The 10,311-nt window shown below is 41.1% G+C and overlaps 1 long non-coding RNA gene across 1 annotated transcript; it reads right to left on the bottom strand.

The window, feature by feature from the left end:
• Positions 1-220: 220 nt before the first annotated feature.
• On the bottom strand, positions 221-7,167 carry LOC141507554 (uncharacterized). The gene is made up of 3 exons (XR_012474181.1): positions 7,020-7,167; positions 4,930-5,023; positions 221-819 (listed from the first exon to the last, which is right to left on the bottom strand). It is a non-coding gene; the product is annotated as an uncharacterized LOC141507554 (long non-coding RNA).
• Positions 7,168-10,311: the final 3,144 nt, after the last annotated feature.

The following is a 10,311-nucleotide window of genomic DNA, read 5'->3' as shown; positions in this document are numbered from 1 at the left end:
CTCTGGCCGTATCTCCTCTCCCTCTCCCTCGCTGAATGGGACTCAGACCCTGGCACTTGGAACCTCCCTCCCAGTGCTGCCCTCACTCCTACTGGAATATTTAGCACTGCGGTGTAACTCGGGGACACACAGAGGGAGGGTGTCCATGCAGGGTCTTTAAAAATCAATTCGCCTCAATGGGAAAACTTGCAGAAGGGAAGCTGCTGCTTCGGGGTGGCAAGAAAAGAACGGCCCATCTGGAACCTGGGCGCTGCTTCTGGATCTCATACGATAAAAGAGAGGACGAAAAAGAGAGTGGAGACAGGTTTTATTAGCAGCCAACATGGTGATCTACTGGCTCCTCGGGAGAGTGTGGGTGAGAGAGCAGGGCTCCAACTAATGAGGCAGGTTTAAGCAGGGCAGTGTTAGTCTGGGGCTTATTTAGCAGATTGCCTAATAAATGTTGACTGACTGCAGAAACCAGAGACTTTCAGAGCAAGAAAATTCCTTAGGGTTCATCCATTCCAACCTCCTCATTTTGTACAAATGAAGAAAATGAGGTCCAGAAAAGTTAACTGCCCCCAAAGCCAGTTGGCTAGCAGCAGAGATAGGGCAAATTCTAATCCAAGGATCCTGGTCCTAGATGCTGACAAGAAATGGACAAAAGAATTCACTTCATTCAGTTGGCCCCAGAAAGAAAGGGTTGTCAAACAGCTCCATTCCCAGACTTGGCCAATGTACTTTCTTCTTACTGTAGTCACTTTAGGCAAGCCATCCGTGTAAAGGTTTCAGCCCTAACTCTCACATCCTGAGCAGTTGTATAGCTCACCTGGCTTCCTTCTGGAAAGAGCATTGACAAAAAAAAGCCTTCAGTGGAGCCATTCTAATTTGTGAGGCACCAATCTAAAGCTAAGAAAGGATAAATGGCATGTTCTTTCATTGCTGTCTTCCAGAGATCTAGTTAACAAGATCTGCTTTATAAAGCTCCCATTTTCAGCTTATCATTTTTTCCACCCTCCTCTCTACCACTTATAGCCATCTGGCTGCTCTCAGACCCAGATACCTTAGTACTACCTACCAAAGAGAAATGGCTTTTCTCCTAGCCTAATTCTTCTTTTGCTTACATTAAAACACTACCTGGAAGATTCTATGTAAATCAAAAATGTTTTCTTGCAGGAAAACAGTTTATGGGGTCTTCACATTGATTCTCCTTTCTGAGAAGATGTTTTTTATCCATGGCAGCCCCATTTCACTTATAAATATCATTCCCTTAGGCATTCCATAACCCCAACAACTGTTCCCTTTTCCAAGTGTTCCTTTGGGTAATTGTTTTTGGCACTGTCAATAAATTCCCTCCCTGAAACTTCATGGAGTCCAATGATTTGCAAAGCAGCTATTAAAGCTGCCTCTACCCTTGGGAATAATTTCCATCCATTCTACAAGGGGTAAACTGAGAAAACCAAAGGATCTTTCCTTTTAGTTAGGCAGTGAGAGAATTAGAAAGGCCCTTACCTTTTTTTTCCAAATTCAACTGGAAACTGGGCTCCCTCAAAAAAGCAAACAAAAATTAATTCTACTCCATCCTTCTTATTCTATCTGTCCCACAGTTTATCTTAGATTTACCTAAATTCTTTACTTCCTTTAAATGTCTTTATGTCTTTCCTGGATGTATATGATGTCCTTATTAGACCAAAAGCTCCCCCCAAAGGCAGGGACATTGACAGACTGAACCATTCTCAGAGGAGGATGAACCAGGTGGTTAGGGGACTTAAAGGTGTCCTATGAGGATAATTTAAAAAAAAACGGAGATGAGAGTCTGGAGAAGAGAAGATTTAAAGGGGAAATTATAACTGTCTTCAAATATCTGAAGAGCTGTCATGCAGAATCCTTTATATAGTTCTCTACAGTTACAAAGTCTTTGCTTCACAACAATCTGGTGAGGCAAGCAGTATAAGCATTATTGCTCCTGTTTTACAGATGCAAAAGCTAAGGCTCAGAGAGTTTAAATGGCATGATGACATGACCATGGTCACACAGCTAGTAGGTCCTTGAAGAAAGAAAACAAACCTTTAGTAAGTACAACTAAGAATGTTCCAGGCTTCATTCAAATGGTTTTCAATTCTCTTATTTTATCTCAAAATGGAAACAGATACAATTAAATGTCTCTATTCTTTTTTTTTGAACAGGCAATGGGGTTAAGTGACTTGTCTAAGGTCATACAGCTATGTAATTATTAAGTGTTTGAGGCTGGATTTGAACTCAGGTCCTCTCGTCTATAGAGCTGGTGCTCTATCCTCTACACCACCTAGCTGCCCTTCTACTTCACTCTTTCGGAAATTAGATAGACAGAGATTAAATGACTTGCACAAGGTCAAACAGCTATTACTAGCTGTATCTATCCACTCTAGGTCCAGGCTCTAATCAGTGCACCATCTGGCTACCTCCAAGACTCCAGGACTATAAGTGAAGTCTTCTGACTTCAAGTCCAGTGCTTTTTTATCTACACTATAGTGTTCCAGAGAATAAAGTAAGGATGATGGGTAGAAATTTCAGGAAGATTTTAGTTCTGTTTAATGAAGAACATTCTAATAATTAAAGTCATTGAAAAATGTAATACATTTCCTTTTAAGGTAGTATGTTGCCCATTAACTGAAGATGTCCAGACTGAGAGCAGATGTCCTGTCATATAATAAACTGATACTTTTACTCGACTTTGAGGTTTGCAAAGTATTTTATATACAATTATCCCATTGAAATCTCACAACTCTTTGAATAAATTATAGGCAGCATAAAATGAGATTTACACCTCAGAAATAGCAAACAACTACAAATCAGCACTTAACTTATTGTTTTGTTGGTTGTCTAGACTTAAGAAAGTGATGGAGAAAGTATTAATAATGCAGATTATGTTTTTTGGAAAGCTTGCTCTTAATATTTAATGATTCATGCTTGATTATAGGTATTCTTATCTTCCATTTTAGGAATGGAAGATAAAACTGAGATTCAAAGAGGTAAAGTCAGTCACTGTCAGAGGTAAGATTAGAATCCAAGACCTCATATCCAGCCCACTCTCATCTCTATTCCCAAAGATTTGGGTTCATAGCTGACTCCAACTCTTACTTTCCATGTGACTTTAGATAAATCATAGAAACCACTGTGGGCCTCTTTTTCCTCATCTATAAAAAGAAGGAGTTAGTCAGCCAGGTAATAAACATTTACTGAGTCTTTGTATTATGCCAGGGCTAAAGTGCTAGAGGTATGAAGGAAAGCAAGAGCCAGTCCCTGAGAGGATCCCTTCTAGCTCTAAATCTGACCTCATTTAAAGCTCTGGACACTGGACAGTGGGCACAATCAGCAGAGGCTCCTGATACTTCTTTTCTATGGTGCATGAGATTCTAGTATCATAGATTGGTTGTTCTTCCTTAGCTCTGAAGAGGATCAGTGGCATCACAGGGTAATGTCTTGACTTACACAAAAATTGGATTCAGGTGAGGCAGAGTTGAATAAAGTCCCCAACTTCACTCTGTCTAGTCATCAAAGTCCAGCAACAAGACAAAAATCAGGATGACTGGCAAGAACCTGAGATGTGGGGTTGACCCTGGCATTTTCCATGTCTGACCAAACTCTAAGCAATCCACAGCACTTGCTTCAACTACTTTCTTGACTGAATATGGAACAAATTGTTCTTGTCTGCCCATTCTGCTGGGGGAAGTTTTCATATGCTTGAGGCCCCATAGATTTAGAATTGGAAGGGACTAGAGAGTCTGTCTAATTTAATTCCTACTTTCTATTTTTTTTACTTTGAAAAATTATTTATTCATTTTCCCAATTATATGTAGACAGATAATTTTTAACATTCACTTTTGTAAAATTTTCTCCCTCCTACCCTTCCCTCTCCTAACCCTAGGAGAGCAAATAATCTAATATAGTTTATATGTGTATAATTGTGTTACACATATTTCCTTATTAATCATGCTAAGAAAGAAGAATCTAATCAAAAAGGGAAAAACAACAAGAAGGGAAAATAAAAAATAAAATAAAAAAGGTGAAAATAGCATACTTTGATCTGCATTCAGACTCTACAGTTTTTTCTGTGGATATATAGCATTTTTCCATTGCAGGTCTTTTAGAATTGTCTTTGATCACTGTATTGCTAAGAAGAGCAAAGTCCATCATAGCCGATCATCTTTCAATATTGCTGTTAATGGGTACAGTGTCATCCTGGTTCTGCTCACTTCACTCAGCATCAGTTTATATAAGACTTTCCAGGTTGTCCTGAAATCTACTTGCTCATTAACTCCTACATTTTATAAGTCTTCCCATCTCAGTGACCACCACAAAGGTATTTAGCATAAGCCCATCTCAATGACTGCTACATGCAGGTATTCCTTATGACCCAATCTGAAAACAAAGGGAAGACAAACTAGCTCAGGTCTTCTTATTCCTTCCCATCTACCCAGATGTTCTGACCCACAACCTGCTTGTAGAGAACAAGGGGAAGCAGAGACAGCTAGCACAGCTACATGGAAAGAAGTCTTCCCTTCCTTTCTCCCTAGGCATATTCCTTTTCCAGTTTTTCATTAGCTGTTGACATAAAAGGGCAGTACTTACTCCTGCTCCCCACAGTGTTATGTTACCTAAGCTTATAAAAGACATTCTCATAATAGTCCACTCTGGCATCTGACTGAGTATAGGGTTCTACTGGATTAATGGAACTTGGGATCTAATTTGATCATACCACCACCTCCCAGTCCTAAACCCTTTAATAAATCCCTATTACCTCCTGAACAAAGCACAAATGCTTTAGACCAGAACTTAAAGTTCTCTACAATCTGATGTCTACCTAGCTTATCTCGCACTCCTGCACATTCTATACTATTGATTCCAGTCAAACTGTACAATGTGTGAACTTCTCTTCTCATTTTGTTTTGTGCTTTTATTCATACATACCTGCAATGAACTCACCATCCTTCATCTTCATCTAGAAATCCCCTGTAACTCAAATCAACCAGCCCTTATTGTCTTCTGTATTCAAGGCAGCATGCTGAAAAGACAAAATAAACAGTTCCTGCCCTCAAGAAAGGGGTTCTACCAAAAAGAATACAAAGTTTACACAGATAAGTAAGTGAGATCATTGGAAGGGAGGAAAGATCTTGACCAAGTTGGGGGCAGGCCTTTGTTTCCAGGGGCTCAAGAAAGGAGGTAGCACATAGAAGGTGGTGCTTCAGAGAAAGCTAAGGAGGTTCCTGGATGGCTCCTACCATTACCATAAATCCTTTTTCCATCCCACAGGTCAAATGAGTTCTTCCTCTAGGAATCTCTCACAGTATTTTGTTTGGTCCTCTTCTATGTACTTTCTATTTTCTGATTTGTATTGCCTATCTTAACTTCCCTACTATATTGTAACTGTCTTATTTCTTTCATCTCTCCTCCTTTGAGATTTACAACTATTCAAATTTATCACCCAATCTGGATCTTGGTGGTTGTTATCTACTGACTTCCTCCCCAAGGCATTCTTCTTCCTCCATGAGTTCAGGGCCTGGATCTCAGTCTTTTCTTACCAATTTATGCTCTCATACTAGAAGAGACACATACACGTTCATATATGTACATGTGCATTTACAAATATTTATATACACAAATCTACACATATATGTGTGCATATACATCTAAATGTGTGTCTATATATGCCTGTAGTTTTCCACATCCTCATCCTACTCAGTCTTCACCTCAACTAATCACTGAACAGAAATGGTCATATCTTGAATTTTGCCATGACCCACAAGTCAAGTTCTTATTCACATATTCTGAAATTCCTTTATCTGATCAGAATTTTTTATTCTATATAATATTGTTCTTCATTCTCATCATTCCCTTCAGATTTCCATCCCTGTATCTCTCAGTTCTTTCCTAGGTCATCACCCCTGCATTAGCTATCCTCTCCTTCCTTCCCCATCCTTCACCTCTTGGTGAGCCAACTCAACTTTATGCTTTCCTCCACTCTTAAATCCCCTGTTTCCTTGTCCTATTCCAGATCATACTAGGTGTTATTTTTATGCTTTGCTATCCAGCCTTGGCTTACTTCCCATCTTCTGTTTCCTTTGTTCCTATTCACATACTGATGAATGGGGACAGCTAGGTGGCATAGTAGATAGATCACCAGCCCTGGAGTCAGGAGGACCTGAGTTCAAATATGGCCTCAGACATTTAATAATTATCTAACTGTGTAGGCAACCTTGAGCAAGTCACTTAACCCCACTGCCTTTAAAAAAAAAAAAAAGCACATACTGCAGGATGGAACTGTAGAAAAATCCCAAAGCAATTCTGTGTGGGTCCTCTAAAATTTGTTATATAATCATAATTGGGTCTACATTGTAGTAAGGCAAATATTCTATTCCTCTCTAATCAATTTGCTATTCTAATCCTCATAGTATTTTTTCCAAATCTTTTCATCTCTCCTCAAGACTATTTTTAGCCTCTCAGCCAAGGCCTCACCTTATATAAACATTCCTGGAAAAATTGAGACCATGTGAAGAACTCTCCTTCTCCCATCTTCCATGTCTTTTCCTTATCTTCCCCCCACCATCTCCTCTTTCACTCCAATTTCAGACAAAGGGTTGCACTGTCTGGCCGAGTCAATCCTTTTACAGGGACCCCTTTTCTCATTCCCTCCCAATATCTCTACAGATCACCCCAGTTCTTTTCCTCACTCTTTATCTTTGATCTCTCCCTATCTAATAGCTTCTTCCCTGCTGCTTGTGTCTTTCCCATCCTTGAAATCCATGGTATCACCCTATCAGTTATTATTTCAGATCTCTCTTCCCTTCTTAATTAAACTTCATGTGAAGCAGTATGTACTTCTGTTTCCTCTCTTTTTATTCACTTCTAAACCCTCTACAGATGGCCTCTCAGCTTCATCATTCAACTAAAATTGCCCTCTCCAAAGTTACCAGTGATAACCTAATTATCAAATCTAATGACCATTTTAAAAATTCTTGATCCTTCTTGATCTTTCTGCATCATTTGACAAAGTTAATTACCTTCTTCTTCTGGTTACTCTTTCCTCAGTTGGTGCTTTTGACATTGTTTTCTCCTAGTTTGCCTCTTACATGTCCAACTGTTCCTTTCCAAACTTTTTTGCTGGTAGTTCATTTAGATCATTCTCACTAACTGAAGTATCTCTCAAGATTCTGTCTGGAACCTCTTCTCTTCTCCCTTTTTATTATTTTGCTTGCTGATCTCATAAACTTTTTTTTAATTTCTTATTCTTATTTTATTTTTTTAATTCTCATTTTGTACACATTTTTTTTACATTAATAAAATATTCTTGTTTAAGAGTAAACAAAATACCCCCCCCCCCCCCGCATGAATATAGACTTGCTTGGGTGATAAAGTAAAGGGGAGAGAAAAAAAATTAAAATTAAAAAAAATAATAGTATTAATTGTAGGTATGGCTAGGTGGCGCAATGGATGAAGCACCAGCCCTGGAGCCAAGAGCACCGGAGCCCACATCCAGCCCCTTAGACCCAACAATCACCCAGCCGTGTGACATGCAAGCCACCCAATCCCCACTGCCCTGTAAAAAACCAAAATAAGAAGAAAAAAAAAGACCCAAAATAAAATAAAATAGTAGTCATAGTAGGGGTGGCTGGGTGGCAGACAGAGCATTGACCCTTGAGCCAGGAGCACCTGGGTCCAAATCCGGCCTCAGACACCCAAAGATCACCCTGCTATGTGGCCCCAGGCAGGCCACCCAGCCTCATTTGCCCTGCACCCTCCCCCAAATAATAATAATAATCAAAAATGTGCTTCAGTCTTTGTTCCAACACCAACAACTCTGTCATGGGTGGATCGCATTCTTTATGGTAAGTCCATCGCAAAAATTGCTTCCATATTTTTTCCAATGTTGCCATTGCTGATCGCAACTCCTTCCTTTCATACTTCTCCACTACCATGTACTATATTTTCTCTCTCCTTTCACTCTGACTCCGCTGTAGGGTAGCTGAGTGGCGCAGCAGACAGATCCCTGGTCCTGGGGCCAAGAAGCCCTGAGCCCCCATACCACCCCTTAGGCCCAGAATCCACCTGGCCCTATGGTCCTGGGCAGGCCTTCCAATCCCAGCCCCTTGCAAGAAGTAAAAAAGAAAATGTGTTTTATTCGACCACTCTCCTCCCCCCCCCCGTGGTCCATCCTCTCCTCCTTTATTCACATCCCCACCTCTTCCCCCTGCTTTCTCCTCCTTCTTACTCCAGATGCCTATACCCCATTGAATATATAAGCTGTTTCCTCTCCTAGTCACCTCTGATGAAAGCAAAGGTTCCCTCATTCCCCCTTGCCTCCCCACTTCCATATCATTGCAATAGCTCATTGTAATAAAAAAAAATCTTATTATATGGAATATCTTGGCCTATTCCCCCCTCTCCTTTTTCTTTCTCCCCTTACATTTCCCTTTTTTTTCTATTGACTCTTTTACACCATATTTTATCTTTGAATTCAGCTTTCTCCTGTGCTTCAACTATAAAAGCTCCCTCTATCTGCTCTATTAACTGAGAAGGTTCATATGAGTATTATCAGTGTCATTTTTCTATGCAGGAATACATGCAGTTCATCATCATTAAGTCCCTCATATTTTCCCCCTCTCCTCCAATCTCCATGCTTCACCTGAGTCCTATATCTGAAGATCAAACCTTCTGTTCAGCTCTGGCCATTCCAAAAGGAACATTTGAAATTCCCCTGGTTCATTGAAAGTCCATCTTTTTCCCTGGAAGAGGACATTCAGCCTTGCTGGGTAGTTCATTCTTGGCTGCATTCTAAGCTCTTTTGCCTTCCGGTATATTGTATTCCAAGCCCTACGAGCTTCCAGTGTAGTTGCTGCTAAGTCCTGTGTGATCCTGACTGCAGCTCCACGATATTTGAACTGTATCCTTCTGGCTGCTTGTAATATTTTCTCTTTGACCTGGGAGTTCTGGAACTTGGCTATAATATTCCTAGGGGTTGGTTTTTTGGGATCTCTTTCTCTGGGGGGTCGGTGGATTCTCTCCATTTCTATTTTGCCCTCTGCTTCTAGGATATCAGGGCAATTTTCCTGTAGTAGTTCTTTGAAAATGATGTCAAGGCTCTTTTCCTGATCATGACTTTCAGGTATTCCAATAATTTTCAAATTATCTTTCCTAAGTCTGTTTTCTTATCAGTTGTTTTTTCAATGAGATATTTCACGTTTTCTTTTAATTTTTAATTTTTTTGGTTTTGAAGTATTGATTCCTGATTTCTGGTAAATTCATCAATCTCACTGAATTCTATTCTTTGTCTGAAGGATTTGTTCTCCTCAGAGAATTTTCTTATCTCTTTTTCCATCTGGCCAATTTTGCTTTTTAAAGCATTCTTCTCCTCAATAACTTTTTGAACTGTTTTATCCATTTGACCTAAGCTGGTTTTTAGCATGCTATTTTCTTCAGCATTTTTTTGGATTTCCTTGACTAAGCTGCTGACTTCATTTTCATGTTTTTCCTGCATCTCTCTCCTTTCTTTTCCCAGTTTTTCTTCCAACTCCCTCATTTGATTTTCAAAGTCTTTTTTGAGCTCTGTCATAGCCTGAGCCCAATTTCTCTTTTTCTTGGAGTCTTTAGATGCAGGAGCTTGTGCTTTCTCATCTTCAGACTGAGTGTTTTGATCCTTCTTGGGCTCATATGCAAAATATTTCTCAATGGTCTTCCTCTTATTTCTCTGCTTGCTCATTTTCCCAGCCTGGGCCTGGTTTGGGGTGCTTCCTGAGCTTTTGGGACACTCCCACGAGGGTCTCAGTGTGTGAGGCTTTGTCCTCCCTCCTGGTCTGTGAATGACCATATGCGCCCCCCTCTGCCATGGGGCTGAGATGGAGGGGGCCTGCTGTTCTATGGGGGGGGCCTAGACTGCGATCAGGATCTGGATGTGGTCAGAACCCCAGCGTCCTGTTCCAGAGGCAGAGGACAGAGCTCTGCAGTCTCTCTCTCTTCACTCCCTTCCCTCAGCTCAATGGGCTCATGCCCTGGGGGCTCCTGCTTCCCGGCTCCCCCTGCTTCTGTTTCCGGATCTGGACTGAGGAAAGACCAAGCTGCTTGCTGTGTGCCCTGAGGGATGGGCCCCTCGTGCTTGCTCTGGCAGAGGTCCCCCGCTGTTCCGCCACTTTGTGCCTGGTACTCCCCAGGGTGCAGCTCTGGAGACTCCCCCGCTGCTGTGAGCCGTGGCTCCCAGTGCTCTGGGGCTGCCTCTGGGAGGCTGAAGTTCTTTGGCTCTGGTGGGCCACCCCTCTGACGGGCTGCCCCTCTGACCTGGGGAGCAGAGCCTTTCTGCTC

Source organism: Macrotis lagotis, chromosome 1, assembly GCF_037893015.1.
Source record: "Macrotis lagotis isolate mMagLag1 chromosome 1, bilby.v1.9.chrom.fasta, whole genome shotgun sequence".
NCBI lineage: Eukaryota > Metazoa > Chordata > Mammalia > Peramelemorphia > Peramelidae > Macrotis > Macrotis lagotis.
Note: the sequence above shows the minus strand (reverse complement) of the source record. Positions and strands in the feature narration are given on the sequence as shown.